At 42.3% G+C, this 19,627-nt stretch overlaps 1 protein-coding gene across 2 annotated transcripts in view; it reads right to left on the bottom strand.

The window, feature by feature from the left end:
* IDS (iduronate 2-sulfatase) overlaps positions 1–19,330 on the bottom strand; it is a 46,633-nt gene extending 27,303 nt beyond the window's left edge. The window contains exons 1-3 of one of the 2 annotated variants that reach the window (XM_084639253.1): positions 18,938–19,330; positions 5,477–5,550; positions 1,868–1,994 (exon numbers count right to left, since the gene is read on the bottom strand). The gene's annotated coding sequence lies outside the window, so the exon portion shown is untranslated. Of the gene's footprint in view, positions 1–1,867; positions 1,995–5,476; positions 5,551–5,759; positions 5,782–18,937 lie in introns of those variants that run through there. The other variant, XM_084639252.1, reaches the window with a different exon arrangement.
* Positions 19,331–19,627: the final 297 nt, after the last annotated feature.

Raw genomic sequence — 19,627 nt, 5'->3', positions numbered from 1 at the left:
TAAATCTATAGTTAAGTAAGGCTAACCTCTGACAAGCACAGCATGGACCCAGCCCTGCTCCCATTAAGGTCAATGAAGATATTGACACTGACTTTGGACCAGCAGCAATGGTCCTCCTGCTTCCACATGAAAAATCCCAGCTCAGCCCAATAAAGCAATGGCCCAATAAAGCAGCCTTAAAGTTAGCTGGATTGGTCAGCTGTGGATTCCTGCAGCATAGTGGAATCCCCAGCCTGTACAGAACTGATGTAGTCTCCAATACAGGGGGTGTGCTAAGGTCATGCCAAAGAAGAAGGCCTGGCCAGAGTGTGCTACACTCCACGAATTCCCCAAATGTTTCAACAATAGTTCAAAGGCCATTGAGGCATCCATCATTTAGAGCACCCGTGAAGCTGCTCTGACTTATGCCAGTGACTTAACTAACACCTATCATTCAGCCACCTTTGCCCCCCACCTTCAGTCCTGCACCAGAGTATCGCTGGTCGTCATGAGGAACAGGGGCCTGGAAGATTTGCTATTGGCTTCAAAGGAGCAGGCACAGGCTATTTATCTATGTACTCTATCAATATCAGGTCCCTACATGATATCAAGTATCAGTCAGGGGTGGGCAAACTACTGCCTGCGGGCCGGATCCGGCCCATCAGGGCTTTGGATCGGATCTGTGGGATTGCCACCCCCATGGCGCCATGGGCCCCATGCCGTTCCAGGAAGCGGCCGGCACCATGTCCCTGCGGCCCCTAGGGGGGGCGGGGGGGCCGAGGGCTCTGTGCACTGTCCTCGCCTGCAGGCACCGCCCCCCACCCCCACGCCGCAGCTCCCATTGGCCGGGAACAGGGTACCGCTGCCAACGAGAGATTCAGGGGAGGTACCCACAGGCGAGGGAAACAAGTGGAGCCCACTTCTCTCTCACCCCTCCCCTGCCCGAGGCCTCAGGGATGTGGTGCCGGCCGCTTCCCGGAGCGGCGCGGGGCCAGGGCAAGCAGGCAGGCATGACTATTATTCTGTGGCTGCATATGAGATAAAGAAGAGGTTCTTTGCCTCCACTACATCATCCACAAAGTCTTCATTAGCAGATTTTTTTTTTAATTTACTTTTTTGGTGTTTTGGGGTTGTGAACAGATTGCTTAAGCAGAGCTACCTTCAGTCAAGTCCCTCCTGTAGTGAGCAATTTCCTGATGTGCAATGAGTGATGCAATTAAAGTGGTGGCACATCACTAATCAACTAGATGCATCTTTTCTAAATAATGTTGAGACACCTTGTCTGATCTTGTTGTCTGGCCACTGTGACAAGTATAAGTCATACACGTCCTTTGCATTTTCTGGGCAGAACAGTCTGAGATTTATGGTACTTTCTTTTTACTGCATAATTTGATTCATATCACAAATTGTGAAGACTGCATCCCAATTTTGTTCATGAACATATATCAAGTGCAGTAAGATTTAAATCTTGCATCACTTGGGATTAATATAAACAAGAATTTGCAAGATTGCTACATCTGTGCAAACGGGTGCCATTTGTGCAGCTGCACAGCTTTCCATAGCACAAATGCAAATTGTGGGATTTAAACTGTGTGCACCCAACACCACAAAAATCAATTACCTTCTGACAAAGGACACTGAAATCTTCACTGAAACCAAGGGCCAGATTTCAAAACTGGCCACCAAAACTGCTCCTGCAAATGCCACCTGTAGATGTGCATCTAACTCGGAAATTAGATTCCCAAATACCTCATTTAGATGTGCAAAATTACAGGCCAGGAATGAAAATTTAGCAGGAGATCTGTTGAATAATGCAAGTTCTCTCCCATATTGGCCAGTCTCTTGAACAATTATTCATCTATGTCTAAAAAACAACATTAAGTCTTACCTGATATTGTTTGTCAATAGAAATTCAGCATGGAACTTTCAAACCATGAAACGACAAGAAAAGCTTGACTTCTTTTTATGGTTTAGTGTTTCTCCTTTTGTCTTGTCATAGACTGGGAATGATGTTCCTGGAAATGGAGGGTTCATTTCTACCTTTAATCATCCACAGAAGCCAATTATTGTGTAAACACCCATATCATTATCATCATCTCTTAAATATATAGTATTTCAGTCATCTTACAGTGACATACCTCTGACAAAGTCATTAAAACAAACAGGGCCGATAGAGGTTTAGGGTGTGATAGGAATGTATTAAAGCAGCTTGTGTCCCAGGAAAAAGCAACCTTAACAAGCCAGCCTCAACTTATTCTGTTTGTACTTTCAGTTTTTACCTTTGCTTATTTTGCTCAATTAAGGATTAGGCTCATCTTCTGAATTTAAAGCTGAGGAAAGCAAAGGCCAGATGGCCTATGGAACTGATAATGAAGCATTGATCATACCAAGTCTAGATGCACCTGCTCAAATTTAGCTCACACTTGGTGTCACTGAAAGTTGCCATATGATGACTAATGTCTTCGTGGGGTCAAGTTGCAGTGGGAGAGGTTTAGGTTGGATATTTGGAAAAACTTTTTCACTGAAGCACTGGAATGGGTTACCTAGGGAGGTGGTGGAATCTCCTTCCTTAGAGGTTATTAAGGTCAGGCTTGACAAAGCCCTAGCTGGGATGATTTAGTTGGGGATTGGTCCTGCTTTGAGCAGGGAGTTGCACTTGTTGACCTCCTGAGGTCCCTTCCAACCCCGATATTATATGATTCTATGATAAGTCTGGGGCTTTCCAAACCTTAAATTGTTTTGCAACATATCTGAGGCGGAAAAACAAACTTCTTCCACACTGTATGAGTTGCAGGGGTTTCAAATTTAACTTCATGGCATTGGACCCCTTTTTTTTTTTTTAATCCTTCACCAGCTGGTGTCACCTGACTTATCACCACTGAAAAGTTAAAAATTTGGTAGAAAAGAGGGCAGGTGTCTGTGCTCCATATCACTTAAGGCCGTTTTTACTTTGTATATCATGTATCAGTTTGTCTACCCCCTTTCAGAGGTCACCAGTCTTCTCTACATGGAATAGACCAGAAACATGCAGGTAAGTTCTGTGATCCTAGAACAGGACTTTTAAAGGTGAACTGCAAAGTAAGAACAAAATTAAGTTGGTTTTGCCCTTTATGATGTATAAAGATGGCATTATAAATATTTTTCTGCCTTTTAAAAAATACTTGAAATATCTGGAGCTTGCTTCCTTTCCTTTGATGGAGAAACTTACCAAGATCTTTAAAAGACCTGAAGAGTGATGTTCACATGGCTTCCTTTAGTTGTCTCCAGACTGGCTTACTGTATGTACAGTGTGGTCCGTGTGTGATTACACCTTCAGATCATCCAGAAACTACAGTTACAGCAGAACAGAGCTGCTTGATTAACAGCACAGTCTCATGAGACAAAGTGACATCTATGCCCCATGTTTTGCACATCTTTCTGAACCATTTACAGGTAAATTTAAGGAGTTGTTTTTAACTTATAAAGTTCTAAATGAATTAATTCTTGAGTTCCTCAGAAACTTTCTTCTTCTGCTATACCTCAGCATTTGAGATCAATTTGAGGTGCTCAAGCTAGAAACCCTCTGGATTGGGACCAGAAAGTGTTCAGCCCCCTACAAGTTGCTGAACATGTTGGCCTCAATCCAGCAGAGCACATAAGCATATAGTTAACAGAAAGCACACATATAGTCCAACTGATACTTACCATATACATTTGGTTAGCAATACAGGGATAATAGGTTTTAAAGGTTGCATGGGGGGTATTTTAATATTCCTATTCTGGTATAAGCGCTAAAAGTATCAATAAGGAAAATAATTTAAGGAACTGTTTATCAAGATTTCCTCAGGGAAATCCAAAAAATAAAAACAACATTGTGTTAATTAAAACATATGCCTTCTATATGTAAGTCATGACAGGTGTATGGACCATAGCATTTCAGGTGTGACAATATCAGCCACCTGAGTTTAACAGACTATCACTGACAGTGGGCATTGCTATACAGAAAACTTTTTAGACTATTAATAAAATTGCAGCTTCAAAATACATTTTAGCAAAAGAAAATTCATCAGGCTATAGCAATTAATTATCCCCGAAAGTGGCCACTTGTTCCCACTATCACTCAGACTGAGAAAGGATAATCAGATCATTAGGAAACTCCAAAAGGAATCCAGATGGAATAAAACAAGAGACTACCTGTTTTTGCCTTAACAATGGAAACTACTATTTTATATTTAATTTTTCTTTTCTGTGAAGTTCGTTGAGCAACAAAATAACTCCACAATCCATGATCTCTTCTGTATTTAAAATATTTATTATGATGATGATGATGATGAGTACTTGTGGCACCTTAGAGACTAACCAATTTATTTGAGCATGAGCTTTCGTGAGCTACAGCTCACTTCATCGGATGCATGCCGTGGAAACTGCAGCAGACTTTATTTATACACAGAGAATATGAAAAAATACCTCCTCCCACCCCACTGTCCTGCTGGTAATAGCTTATCTAAAGTGATCATCAGGTGGGCCATTTCCAGCACAAATCCAGGTTTTCCAGCAGGAGAGTGAATTTGTGTGTGGGGGTGGAGGGTGAGAAAACCTGGATTTGTGCTGGAAATGGCCCACCTGATGATCACTTTAGATAAGCTATTACCAGCAGGACAGTGGGGTGGGAGGAGGTATTTTTTCATATTCTCTGTGTATAAATAAAGTCTGCTGCAGTTTCCACGGCATGCATCCGATGAAGTGAGCTGTAGCTCACGAAAGCTCATGCTCAAATAAATTGGTTAGTCTCTAAGGTGCCACAAGTACTCCTTTTCTTTTTGCGAATACAGACTAACACGGCTGTTACTCTGAAACCTATGATGATGATGTTTACACAGCATTGTACTCCATGGAAGGGGTGGGGAAAGACTAAATATATTAGTGATAAGGTATAAATCAGCCAAATTTTGAGGTTACTAAACTAACCTGCAAATTAACTGTATGGATCAAGACTATGCTAGAATCAGCCCCTTCCTCCACAAACGACTTGAGATCTGCATGGGATTTTTCTGTTTTTACAAAATCAAATCAGACAAGAGGAAATTAACACACATCCTGTATCAACCACACCCCAAAGCAGCTCTGGTTAATGCCCCTTAAGTCTGAAATCCCTGAATTGTGAATAGAAGTTACTGCACACTTTACAAAAACTTGTATTAAATAAGTTATGCCTTTTTGTGTTAAATCAGTATCAAAGCAGGTAAAGGCATCTCATAGTTCAAAGGGGAAAAAGAAGAAGGGAAAAAATACCATTAGCCAGGAAGAAGCAAACCAAGGTTGTTATTTTTCTGTGACATCTCAGGGGTATTGTTTACCCATATCTTGTCAATTACAATACGTTTGTTTGGGGTGAGGTTTTCAGCTAGCGATTGCTCTCAAATCACAAATGCTGCAATTGCCTATTTGCAGATAACCCCCCTTTTCCACAACCCTGAGCGAAAGCAAGAGGCTGTCTATGCCTCTGTGCATGCGTTACCTTGCCAGGCTCGGGTCCCAGCGCTCATCCCATCCCACTGGATCTGTATTCAGATGTAGTCGCTGTCGACGTCCCTGCAAATGTACCAGAGAACCACATAGAGAATTAACACAATGACAAAGAGAAAGAGAACCACAAAGACGGCCTGGGCCGCGGGAGACACCAGTGACCGCATCTCCCCAGGCGGGGGAGAAGAGCGGCAGCGTGGTGGAGCCGATGAAGCGATGTGCCCAGAACATCACTGCTGGAAAAGAAGGGACCAGAGTCCTGGGAGCAAACTTACATGGACCCCAGGAGAGCGCTGGGCTTCCACCGGCGCATGCGGGACGCCCACTCTCCTCCTTGGAGGGACTGGGCCCGCCTGCAGTCCAACACTGGGGGGGTTGCAGGGACCTGCTAGCACTGGGAACCCCCAGCTCCATGTGCCACTAGACCTAGACGTCCCCATAGTCTGGTGGTTTCTCCCCATTGGTCACACTCAGTTGTCTGGGTTCAGATAGGGCACCTCAGAGCCTTGGGGTCTGCAAAACAACAGATCTGTACTTGCTGCCTGCTGCTCTGGGGTTTCTAGCCTCACCTGAATGCAGCAGCACAAGACAAATGAGAAACACACCCACCCCTTCAGAAAGCCTGTTGCGTTTGTCTGGAAGCCCTCTTGTAGGTCCTGCTGCTTTCCTGACAGGGTCCGCAAGCTTGATCCTGTTCTCAGCTCAGGCTGCAGTTTCCCTGCTGCAGTCTGGCTTTGTTGATGCTGACCGAGACACCAGTGGCATTTTACAAGTGGGGGAATGTCAGCAAACATGTTTGTCGGCTATGAAAGCAGCTGCTGACTCCAACTGGAAAGGGGGGGGGAGGGGGAAATCAGCTGATCTATCAATGGCATCTAATTTTCTGTATGTTTATTTTGGGAACGTTTACCTAGGGGGGTTGGGGGTTTTTTTTGGTCCTGTTTAGAATAATGTTGTGACCAGCTTCATTGCCCTAAAGGTGAAGATCTTTAGGAACATGCAGGTTGGGCTAGACAGGATAAGATCTATGTGCTTCAGAGCTGGCTCCTTTCTAGCATATTTTTCCTGCATCTCCTGATTTCTTTTCTAGCTCTGTCCCTTGGGGAAACTATTTCACCTCATGGGCAGTCAGCCAAACATCCTGACTGTGAAAGAAGTATCTCGTTGATTTACTCTGTCAGCCTTTCATGAATATTCTTAGGTTCAGAGCACTGTTTTACTGGACTTTTAAATTATGAACGATTCTCGAGTTAAGATCATTTCTTGTTAATTTTATTTTGGCTTTGTTTTATGGTAGTATCTGTGGGCATTATCCTCAACCAGCCTCTGCTGCTTGGTTACTTTATGTCTTGCAATAGCTCTTTTCCTGTCATTTAGTCTTGCCCAATTACATTGTGCACGATTGTTCTCTTTTTCTAAACAAGTTACACAAGGCCTTTGGGAAACCACCATGCAAATCAAGACTGTAACATTTCAAGTGACGTTTTGAGACCTTTCTTTTCAGATCAAAAATGGATGGAACACTTCTGGCAATTCTTTGCGTGCCTTAGGAAAGGAGTGGGCTATCCTATCCAAAGATACTGTCTGTCCTGTTAATAACCTACAGCCTGCCCCTTTCCCAGCCATGTGAGTGCTAAGATTCTCTTTCTGTTGTTGCTATTTGTCTTCCAATTTCCTTTCCTATTAATTTTTTCTCATATTATGGTAAATTTTTTCACTCTCTTTTTCCTCACTTTTCTTCTGCCTTGTGTGGTTGCCAATGCTTTCTGACACCCACTTTAACTTTTCCTTGTCTCTTGTCTTCCATCACTGCTGTTTGCAATTTCTCCACCCTTGCCTTGCACCTGCTTCTTTCTCTCTAGTTCCCCATCCTTGCATTCTTTTCCCCTTCCATGTCCACCCACCTCATCAGAGCTGAATGTGTACCGCAGAAACCCGGGCTTCCTGATGTGTGGTTGGGTATCTTGGCAGCCGCACAAATGCAATAGAGACAAAGAAACATGAATAGCACCTGCAATTTTCCAGCACCTCTGCAGATGGTATGACATTTTTCAGGAAATCCGCAGGAGTGGATGAATGATTTCAAGTGCTACATACTCCTGTAGCACTCAATAAAAACAACATAAATCATAATAATGCATATTGTCAGATATAAATATGGGTTTAGATCAGCGGTTCTCAACCTGTTTACCATTGTGGGCCACATATACAGCTCTCTCTGTGTTATGTGAGCCAATATATATATATACACAAACAATATATATACTACCTGTGACTTCCTCAGGGCCATACATGAACGGCAGCTGTGTGCTGATTGTGTCACAAACGGCCCACGGGTGGGGAGTTGAGCATCACTGGTCTAGATCCTTAGTTGCTGTTAATTGGCCTAGTCCCATTTATTTAAATTGCCTTAGCTCCATTAACAGCACCTGAAGAACTTGCACATGTACTGTATCTCCCATCCTTTTAAAGAAACTACAATCTAAAATTATTGGTGTTTTTTTTCTTACTAGCATCCACTTGTGGTGTAATATTGGTTAGCTAAAAGCTACAGGTAGCACTCATACGTGGGCGGCTGGTGACCTGGCCGTTGGGAGAGGCTAGCCCCTGGCCCCTCCCCTTACGCCTGAGACCCCACCCCTCCCTATCCCCCAAAGGAGCCCAGAGCACCCCCACCATGACCCCCCCGCGCCAGACGGCACAGCCATAGCCCCCCCAGCCCTGGTACACCGGATAGCCAGGCAGAACGGACATAGCACCCACGTCCTGGTGCATCGGGCAGCACGACTGCAGCACCTTCAGACCCAGAGCACCTGGCAGCTGGGCAGTGTGGCCTGAGTGCCAGGTGGGCAGCATGGCCCCAGTGCCAGCAGCCCCGAGTCCCTGTGGCAGGCTGGTCAGCCCCTACCAGCCTGGGCCAGGGCAGAGCGCCGGGAACTGCAGAAGGGGGCCTAAGGGCAGAGAGTGCACAGGGCCACGCCAGGCTCTTTGGGAAGGAACAGCCTCCCCCAGCCTATGATATCCACCGCTGTCCATACGCTCATAAATTTTTAATGCTAAAATGGAATATTAGATCATCAGTTACTCCTGTATTGACCCAATAACTTGTCTAAGAGCATGTTTTCCAGACAGGCATCCAGTCTTGACTTGAAGATGAAGAATCCACAACATCCCAAGATAGTCTGTTCCAGTGGTTAATCATCTTCACTGTTAAAATGTTGTGCCTTATTTCTAATTTGAGTTTGTCTGGTTTTAACTTCTAGCCATTGATTTGTTATGCCTTTTTCCATTAGGTTAAAACACCCTTTAGTACCTCATTTTCTGCTCATGAAGGTACTTATACATCTTCTTTGTAATATGCTAGAAGAGATTAAACTCTTTCAGTCTCTCACTGTCAGGCATTTTTTCCAGCTCTTGGATCATCTTTTGCACTCTTCACTGTCCCCACTCCAATTTTTCAACATTCTTTTAAAAATGTAAACACCAGAACTGGACAAGATATTCCAGTATTGGTCAGACCAATATATAAAGAGGAATAAATCACTATCCTACTCACTGCTCCCATGTTTATAATACATCCAAGAATCACATTAGCCCGTTTAGCCACAGCATTGCACTGCAAGTTCATGTTCAGTTGTTGACCCCTGGATCCTTTTCAGAATTGTGGCTTTCTAGAATATGGTCCCCACAAGCAGCCATACATTCTTTGGTCCTAGAGGTATATAACCTTGCATTTGGCTTCATTAAAATGTGTTTTGTTTTAATTGGCCCAGCTTAGCAGGAAAACCAAGTCACGGTCTCTGAGTGTCCTATCCTCAGTATTATTTAATGTGGATGAAGGAAGTGTATGAAATAAATTCCTTCCAATCAAATAAGCAAAAATAAAACAAATAATAAATAGGAACATCAAAATATTAAAAATTGAACTTAAATACAAAAGGTGACATTAACCTTAGTTTTCCTCTTAAATACTCCAGTATGAGGAAATGTCAAAGTTATAGTTTTCATAGTGATCTTAGCCACATTTCACTTACACATTCAAGCTACCTCTCCTTTAAGTTATTTGTGAATATCTCAGAGAATTTGGACCATTGTACATCAAGGGATACACTGAATCCAAAGTAGTCTATGGGTTTGATAATGCATTTCTTAGGTAAGTGTGAATCCCATTGTCTCAATGAAATGAAGAGAGGCTAGCCAACATGGCAAGTTAAGGCTGCTATGAGAATTTGAGGTGAAATCCTGTCCTCACTGTAGTCAGTGGGAGTTTTGCCAGATGTCAGCGGAGCCACAATTCATTTTTGTATTTCCTGACTTTTGAATTACTTAAATTACAACATCAACGTTACATTGATGTAAATTTTTGGATTTAATTGTCCTGGGCTGACTTCAGTAGGACCTGCTAGGAGCTTAGTGCTTTTGAAATTCAGGCCACTTATTTAGTGTCCAAATACAGATACAGGAGACTAGCTTTAGGCATCCAGGTTTGAAGATATTCGTCAGACTCTTGACTTATTTCAGTGTGTATTTCCATTGTTTCTTAGTTGAAAAAATCTGCAATTTTGGGACTGCACAGTGAAAGAGCAATGTAAAACCACATCCATGTAATGAGGAAACATCAATACTGTGTATTTACATTAGATCATTGTTCCATAAATAACATGCAAATCTGGACTCAGTAGACATTTCATATTGTATATATGCAAAAACTGATTCCAAGAATAAGAACGGTCAATACTGAGTCATGGTCCATCTAGCCTAGTACCCTGTCTACCGACAAAAAGAAAAGGAGTACTTGTGGCACCTTAGAGACTACTAATTTATTTGAGCATAAGCTTTCGTGAGCTACAGCTCACTTCATCGGATGCATACTGTGGAAACTGCAGAAGACATTATATACACAGAGACCATGAAACAATACCTCCTCCCACCCCACTCTCCTGCTGGTAATAGCTTATCTAAAGTGATCACTCTCCTTACAATGTGTATGATAATATATATAACGTCTTCTGCAGTTTCCACAGTATGCATCCGATGAAGTGAGCTGTAGCTCACGAAAGCTTGTGCTCAAATAAATTGGTTAGTCTCTAAGGTGCCACAAGTACTCCTTTTCTTTTTGCGAATACAGACTAACACGGCTGTTACTCTGAAACCTGTCTACCGACAGTGGCCAATACCAGGTGCTCCAGAGGGAATGAACAGAACAGGTAATCATCAAGTAATCCATCCCCTGCTGCTCATTCCCAGCTTCTGACAACATAACTGATTGATAAACAATTGATTTTTTTCCCCAAACTGGGCTGGCAATAACTTCTAAGGACTAATCACCTGGAAAGCTTCTACTTTTTAAAGTTTAGTCATGGCCTCTTCCCCCAAAACAGCTTAATCTTTTTTACAGCAGAAAACTTAAATAAATACATAATAGCTATTCTAACTATTCTACATCTTGGTTACTTTTCTTTTACATTCATTACTACTCTTTAAAAAAAAACCCACCATTATAAAGACATTTCCCCCCCCAAACACCCATTTTTAAAAGTAATGTCAAAATTAATTTGGATTATGTTAGTAATACTTAAACTGAAAACATAATCCAAAAGCTTTGGAAAAGTGAGTTATTTCTGATAAGGAAACATTGGCCTGTACTGACCTGTTGCCTGATTCAATGCAACCATCATTTTTCACACACCTCTCTGGGGATATCACTCTCTAAACATCAGACTAGCATGTGTGGCAGAAAATCAGAATGCTACTGCGATCTCCCTTGTAAATCCTCTACAATTCCTCTTTTGGAATAGAAGGACACAACCTGTCTTTCCTAAATGGATTAGTCACCTGTATTTACCATCCAGTTTAAGCTGTAACAACAGATCACACTTCCATAATTATTTAATAGGTGGTTGGATCTAAATTTTATCTGGTAAGAAACATCAGTCATGAAGAAGTGGCACTCAGCCAACTGAGCAAAATAAAGAGAGAAATGTTTAACAACTGGCTGTGTGTGTTTGTGCGTCTGTGTGTGCGCTTGTGCACCCAGGAGTTTTGTAACTAATCTGTTTTTTAAGTTGTTTCAAGCATGGCCAATTTTTCCACACAGCATCATATTAATTGTTTCACAATTGCAAAGTTCTTTAGCAGAAAGTAACATAAGAATTAGAACGGAATTAATTCATTTATAAATTGTTAAAGTAGGTTTTTTCCTAGAAATGCAAGGATGCGTTTGCTAGTTTGCTACTATTAATTAATTGTAGCTTTTAAAATAATATTGTCCACAGACTGCTCATTATGAAAACATGGCTACATCTTGAGAAAAACATAATAATGTAAAATCCTTCATAAATAACAATTATTTTGAGCCTCTGAACATACCCTGAATTTTTGTCTCACACATACAGTGCTTTTGTTATCAGTAATCTATTCATGGCCCAGGCAAAACAAACAAACAATTGGTTTATGGCAGTGGAAAACCAAGTCACATTTGTGAAGGGTGCAGAGTCTAGACAAGATTCCCAATGATACTATATTTATCTGTTTTGTCCTTTTCCTTGTAGATCATATAAAAGGATAATGCTAGCTCAAGGTTTTGTCATTTCACTCCACATAGTGTAGACCCTTCTGATACTATACATGATACAGTGTGACAGCCAAAACACAGGGCTGAACACCTTTTTAAGAATCCTGGATAATGAAGAAATTTTATAAATTAGGGGAGGGGTGTGTGTGTGGGAGGAGGGGGGAATGTAGCAATACAGGACTTTGATCTACAAAGCTTTGGCTACCCTCAGCAAGCTCAAGGATGGTATAAAATCCCTTCATGCTGATTCAACAGCGAAAAAGGTCATTAGCAGGTACAGATGATCTCACCCACCACGCACTAAGATTCAACCATGTTCCATTTCTCACGAGTATGAGTCTTTGTCCTTTCATGTATAATAAAACTAAAATGAGGTAACACATTTATCTCTCCAAGAGCAAAAAACACTGAAGGTAAATTACAGTAGCAGAACCTTTTGTTTGGAAAAGGATCCTAACCTCCCACTGAAAGTCTCTTTTTCAGGAAAGAATTACTGTGAACAATCTTTTAAATCTCCTCAGCTTTCACAATTAAAATGTTCTTCATTATCTGAAAAGACACAATTATAAGCAAAAATTTGCACAAGAAAATAGGGGCTATGATATATTCTGATAAGAAAGATAAATCATTACCTTTTCAAAGAGGAACTATTTAGAGAAACATTAGGGCCCAGTCAAGCCATTCAGCATTCAGGCACAAAATACAAAAGAAAGTTCAGGAGTTAATTTTAAAGGGACAATATTAACTTAAAAATCACATGCCAGATCCTCATCTGGCATCAATCAGTGTAGCTCCATTGAAGTCCATAGTGGTATACATCAACTGAGCATCTGGCCCCACATTTATTTCTGGCAACTTTTAACCTACTATTGTTACAAGTAACACCTAAATCCTGGTTCTGCAAAGACATATGCATAACTTTCAACATATGCTGTCATAAACATACAGCTAAGTGTAGCATAAAATCCCTCCTTTACCTGTAAGGAGTGAAGAAGCTCAAATAACCTGGTTGGCACCTGACCAAAAGGACCAATAAGGGAAGAAGATCCTTTCAAATCTGTGGGGGAGGTTTTTTGTTTGTGTTTTCTTTGTTGTTCTCTCCAGGACAAAGAGAGACCAGGGCAGAAAAAAAAAACCTCTCCTAAAACCCTACCTGAAATAAGCATCTAGATTACAAAAATTGTAAGTAAAGCAAGGAAATGCATTAGATTATCTTTTGATTTAGCTTGTGAATTTTCCCTATGCTAAGAGGAAGGTTTATTCCTGTTCTTTGTAACTTTAAAGTTTTGCCAAGAGGGGAATCCTCTGTGTTTTAAATCTTATTATCCTGTAAAATTATCTTCCATCCTGATTTTACAGAGGTGTTTCTTTTACTTTTTCTTTATAATAAAGTTCTGTTTTTAAAAACCTCATTGGTTTTTAGACTCCAAAAGAACATAAGAACGGCCATACTGGGTCAGACCAAAGGTCCATCCAGCCCAGTATCCTGTCTACCAACAGTGGCCAATGCCAGGTGCCCCAAAGAGAGAGAACTTAACAGGTAATGATCTAATGATCTCTCTCCTGCCATCCATCTCCACCCTCTGACAAACAGAGGCTAGGGACACCATTCCTTACCCATCCTGGCTAATAGCCATTAATGGACTTAACCTCCATGAATTTATCCAGTTCTCTTTTAAACCCTGTTATAGTCCTAGCCTTCACAACCTCCTCAGGCAAGGAGTTCCAGGTTGACTGTGCACTGAGTGAAGAACTTCCTTTTATTTGTTTTAAACCTGCTACCCATTAATTTCATTTGGTGGCCCCTGTTTCTTATATTATGGGAACAAGTAAATAACTTTTCCTTATTCACTCTCTCCACACCACTCATGATTTTATATACCTCTATCATATCCCCCCTTAGTCTCCCGAGGGTCTGGTCTGTGCTCACCTTGTTTGGTTGGTATATTATTCTCAAGCCTCCCCAGGAAAGGGGGTAAAGGGTCTTGGGGGGATATTTTGAGGAAACAGGAACTCCAAGTGGTCCTTTTCCTGAATCTTTGTCTAACTCACTTGGTGGTGGTAACAATCCTGTCCAAGGACAACGAAGAATTTGTGCCTTGGGAAAGTTTTTAACCTAAGATGGTAGAAATAAGCTTAGGGGGTCTTTCATGCGGGTCCCCACATCTGTACCCTAGAGTTCAGAGTGGGGAGGGACCCCTGATATATGCATAGTCTTATTGCCTCTTATGAGGCCACTCAAATGAGTTAACATGAGTACATGCTGTGTTTGTAGGACTGGGGAGGTCAGACTAAATCATGATGGTCCCTTCTGGCCCTAGAGTCTATGAATGAACCTCCATCCTATTCCACTTGTGTGGGTCTTTGCCCTGGAACTGAGACACAGTAAATATGGAATCCCATGATGCCATCTTTACAGGAGTCTTTTTCAGAGTAGAGTCACGTTATAAATTCAGCTGCAGGAAGTTTAACATTGGCTTTGTAGTCTTCCATCATCTTCTCTTTACCAAGTTTACTAAAAATTAAACTTTTGACTACATGGAAAAAGGCTGTGTGGGTAAACACTGGCCCTGCCCCATAAATCCCTAAAAGATAATACAATGTAACTGCATGTTTGTTTGATTTTTTAAGATTGTGTAGCAATTCCTCACCTACCATAAGTTGCCTTCTGCTTCAACAGGAGTCCCCACTTGTGAATCACCTTGTAGGGTTGGGACTTTAGGGGTCTAGTTATGCCTTAGTTCGAAGTTTTTAGTAATTCAGTGTTATCTTACCTCACGAAGCTATACATTCCTCCATTAGCAACAAAGTAGTTTCAATTGCATATTTGATTTATAGTAAGAGTCTAAACTTTTCCTACAAAATATGGTCTCAGTCCACAAACAGCTCACTGCAGGATTGGGGTTTATGACACTTTTGTCCTTACAACTGTGGGTTGGATTAATGGGGTTTGGATTTTTATTCCAGAAAGAATGAGTGATCAAATGTACTAAAAAGCCACAATTACTGTCTTGTAACAAGCTGCTTATTACCTTCAAATTGTCCCAAGAGCACTAGGTAATGGTATAAAAATTCATTTTACCTGATAGCTCACATTCAATTTGAAGAAAATGTATATAACTACTTTCAACGCTGCATCATAGCCCACATGGACTGAACACAACATGAGGAGACTGGAAATACTTATTATGAGTAGGGGGAAGGAAAATAAGGTAAACTGAAGGGCCATGTGGGATTTAGGATTACAGTACAGGTGGGAAAGTAAAATGTAATTCTCATACAGTACAATATGCAAGATGATCTGGGGATTGGTACTGAATGCTCTTCAAATTAAATTATAAAATCTTATCAATTACCTAAGTCTTGTCTATTAAAATGACCTCTGGACTTTTTGCCATGTCTGATAAAAAGCATTATTCTACAACATTGTCTCCTCCTTCCATTAGTCTACAATTTTGTCTCCACTGCATTTTACACAGCAAAACATTCCACAATCCATCCGTGGGGCAAAGACCCTTACTTTTTTAAGTAATACAACCAAGTTATGGAATTTTTAAAATTTATGTTTTTGTTTTTAATACAAGTCATTTCTAAAGATCAAAGCTGATTATACATCCCTTTTAAAAGCTGCAGGCCCCCAATGCAATATTTTTACAATGACCTTAAGGTTCTTCATAACTGGAAAGCCAACAATATTTTTAACATGAACCCCATATTCTCTTTAGATATTAAAGGGAGGGGGAGGATGACACTACAAAAATCATATGGTATTTCTAGTCATGCAGCTTAGCTACCTTGAGAGGGGCTGATCTGATGGCACTGGTGCAAGGGAATACGGTCTTCAAACCTCCCATAGATCTGAGATCAGAAGGGAAAAAAATATATGGTGAAAAATTCCCTTTACATCCATGCTCCCCAGGCCTGGCATCAGTGCTGTCTCAGTTGCTGTGCTGCCACGGTGTTCCCATCTGCCACCTGCATTCCAGCTCCCTGAACGCTAGTTGGGAGGAAGGTCGTGCGTAGGGAGCAGCATTAACTTCCAAAGGATATTCCAGCTCAGATTATGTCATTCTAAAAGGAAAACATGCCTGATGGAGCAGCCCTTCCCTTATTCCACTCCACACCCAAACCCCTATCTCAGCTCAGTTAGTCAGCAGGAGAAGGGCTATTGATGACAGTATAGTCTGGAACAGGATGCTGCTATTTCACAGCCTTCTCTTCTCCACACTGCCCCTCCTCTCTATTGCAAGGCAGCATAGTCCAGTGAAAAGAGCACCAGACTGAGACCAGAGTTCTGTTTTTCCTCTGCCGGTGACTTGCTGCGTGACATTAAGAGCTAGTCTACGCTAGAATCACTACAGCAGTGCAGCTGCAGGGCTGCTACTGCAGATACTCTCTGCCGATGGGAGAGAGCTTTCCAGTCAGCATAATAAATCCGCCTCTGTGAGACACGGTTGTGACATTCTGTATCTTGGGAGAGCACCCAGTAACCCCCCATATTCCTCATCTGTATATAATTGTGACATTACATATAAAGCATGCCTTGTAAGGTATCAGGGGAAAGGTTATGATCTGCTGAAAGTCCTTTCTCTATCCATATATGTATATCACTAATGCATATGAAGTTAGGAGAATTGTGTTGAAAGGTTGACAGTAAAATATGCTGTAAATTGGGGAATCAGCCAGATATTATCTCCCCAGAGGCAACAGCAAGGAAAGTAACCAACATCTGGGTGGGGTGTTAAACAACCCATCAACAACCATTGTCCAGCAAGGGAGCTATAATTCATTGATTCACCTACATGAAGCCACATAGGGGAATTGCTCAACTTTGCCTGGAGACTCAGCAATGTCCCCAGAATATGCTTGGACTTGTGCTCCCCGAGCACTGTTGGACTAAGGTTATGAAACAGAGGCCACATGCTGGGCCTTTCCTCCTGCCCCCCACCTATGCTGCAAGCAACAAAGACACTGAGAAGACTGAAGACTCCAACAGAGGGGACCGGCACAAATTTAACGGACAAATCTGTATATTAAGGACGGCAATATCCAGTGGGGTGAAAAAAACCACTTAGTCTAGTTGTTGCCCAGTCTAATAGGGTTGAGAGTTTAGATTGAGTGCTTATATTTTATTTCTTTTGGTAACTAAGTCTGACATTTTGCCTATCACTTAATATCTATGTTTTGTAGTCAATACATTTGTTTTACTGTTTATCTTTACCAGTGAGTTTGTATGAAGCATTTGGCAAATCTGCTCAGGTTTTGCAAAGGCTGATGTATAGCCACTTTCCATTGATGAAGTAGTGACCTCATTAATAAATCTGCACTGCCCATCTTGAGCAGTGCAAGATGGTATATTCCTGAGATACAGTGTGGGAAGCTGGGGGGGTCTTGGCTCTGGTGCCTTTCTCAGTGTGATTCATGAGTGGCTCTGGAAGCACTCATGCAACCTAGCTCCACATGCGGTTGTGCTGAGCGATCACATGGGTTTGCTGCCAAGGGGTTGTGAGAGACAGCCCAGGCTGGAGAGAGTTTAGGGGGCACAGTGGTCCCACAGTCCCAGACTGCACACCAGGGATCCTGTCACAGCGGTAGTTATGTTGGCGGGAGAAGGTCTGGTTACCACACTAGTAATTAAATTGGTGTAACTTACATCCATCAGGAGGATAGCTTTTTCACACCCCTGAGCAACATAAGTTATACCGACAAAGGCTAGTGTGTACAAGCCCTAAGTAAGCCACTTCTCTGTTCCTCAGTGTCTCCATCTGTAAAAATCAAGATAATATTTACCCACCTTTGTAAAATACTTTGCGATCTATGGGGGAAAAGTGCTAAATATATGCCAAGAATGATTATTACCATGGTGCTGCTTCCCTCTGCACTTTACAGCAGTGGTTTTCAATCTGGGGTCTGCAGACTATATCTAAGGATTCCGCAAAAGGTTGTTGTTACCATTGAACAGTGGTTTTCAACCTCAGGGCTGCAGACTACATCTAAGATTTCCAAAGGGGTCAACATGTCCATTTGAAACATTTTAGGGTTTCAACCTCAAATGCAACAGGGTTGAAAGCCACTGCTTTAGAATAAGGAGATCCACAAAGTTCACAGCAGCAGGCTCCCTATTTTGATGAAACTAAAAATAGAAAGAAAAATATCAGCTTTCATTTATTAAGTATAAACACACTTCTAATAGGCTTTTCCCTTGAGCACAGCCCTGACAACATAAAATGGATGTAAACCATTCACTAGGTTTGAAAGGAACAAGCCACTGGGCCTCACGTCTGCATCTGGAGGCTTGGGGAATTAAAATATTTTACAAACATAAACTTCTTTTGTAAAATGATTCAGTTATAACTGCAGAGTATCTAAAGAATTTACCTTGCTGGCAGTCCCCAAAATCCTTAGGCCAGACCTGTGCCTAGGGATGTAAGAGTGGACAGAAAACTATTACATTGCATCAATGGGGCAAGCAAAGTATTGTTTTGCAGGCTGCCTTAACATGCTAAAGCTAGCTCTGTGTGGATTGGAATATGGGCCATGAAAGCTAGCATATTTCATACAAAGCTGAGAGTGGTAAAGAGTTTACATTTATTAGTGTTTTACTTTAATGTAAGGTTAGTCAGTTCAATGGAACAAAGGTCAGTATCACCATCTGTCAAGGTAAAGGCATACTGAAGATGCAGCTAGCGTGCTCTTTCTGAAAAGTGAAAGGCCTAGAAGTAGACCCAAGTTATCACCTACAGATCATCAGTATTCAGGAACAATGATTAGTGAGAATGTTAGGCTATATTAAGTCAAACAAGAACAAGGGAAAGACAGGAGTAGAAGGGCATAAAGGAAATTCTGTTCAGAATATTTTGGTTTTCAAGTTAAACTAACCCGGCTCACAAAATGCCTTTCATATGCCAGATGTGCTTTCCAAAGTATCCTGAATGTCCACAAATCTGGGCTCTTCCGGACAAACCAGCAAAGCGAATTCCAAAGCCACAGTCTATTTACCCCAGGAGTGCTCAGTTTCCTGTCCCTAATTGTTTAAATCTGGAGACTATTCACAAGAGCATCCCCACGCCTTCTAGGAACCAGGACTGCAGAGAGACGACATCTGGGTTGGCCCCTCGGCATCTCATTACTACAAAGCCACACATTCAAGCGCCACCGTCTTGCCGCCACCACCGCGCCCTCTCCTCAGGGCGCTGGCTCAGCCACGGCGGGGCGAGAGCAGCCGGCCAGGCCAAAGGGCGCCCACCTCTCCCGTGTCGCCCCAAGCCAGGCCCTGGAGCCTGCGAGCAGCCGCCACGGCTCAGCCGCCACTGCAGCCTTCCTGGGGTAAGGCCAGGGCGGGAGCTGCCCCCGCCAGGGGCTGAGGCGGGGTCACGAGTAGCCACAGGCTGCAGCATCGCCGACAGGGCGGGACGGGGCTAGGCTCCAGCCAACGGCAGGGCGGGAAGTCGGGCTTATTGGAAAGCCTAGGAGGTGGGCGGGGCCTAGCAGCGCTGCTCAGCGACGGGGGGCGGGGCAAGCAGAAAGAATCAAAGACTCAACCACTTCCACCGCAGCAAGATTTAAGTT

Source organism: Lepidochelys olivacea, assembly GCF_965140295.1.
Source record: "Lepidochelys olivacea isolate rLepOli2 genome assembly, chromosome: 9".
NCBI classification, from domain to species: Eukaryota; Metazoa; Chordata; order Testudines; family Cheloniidae; genus Lepidochelys; species Lepidochelys olivacea.
This window is presented reverse-complemented; position numbering and strand designations above follow the sequence as displayed.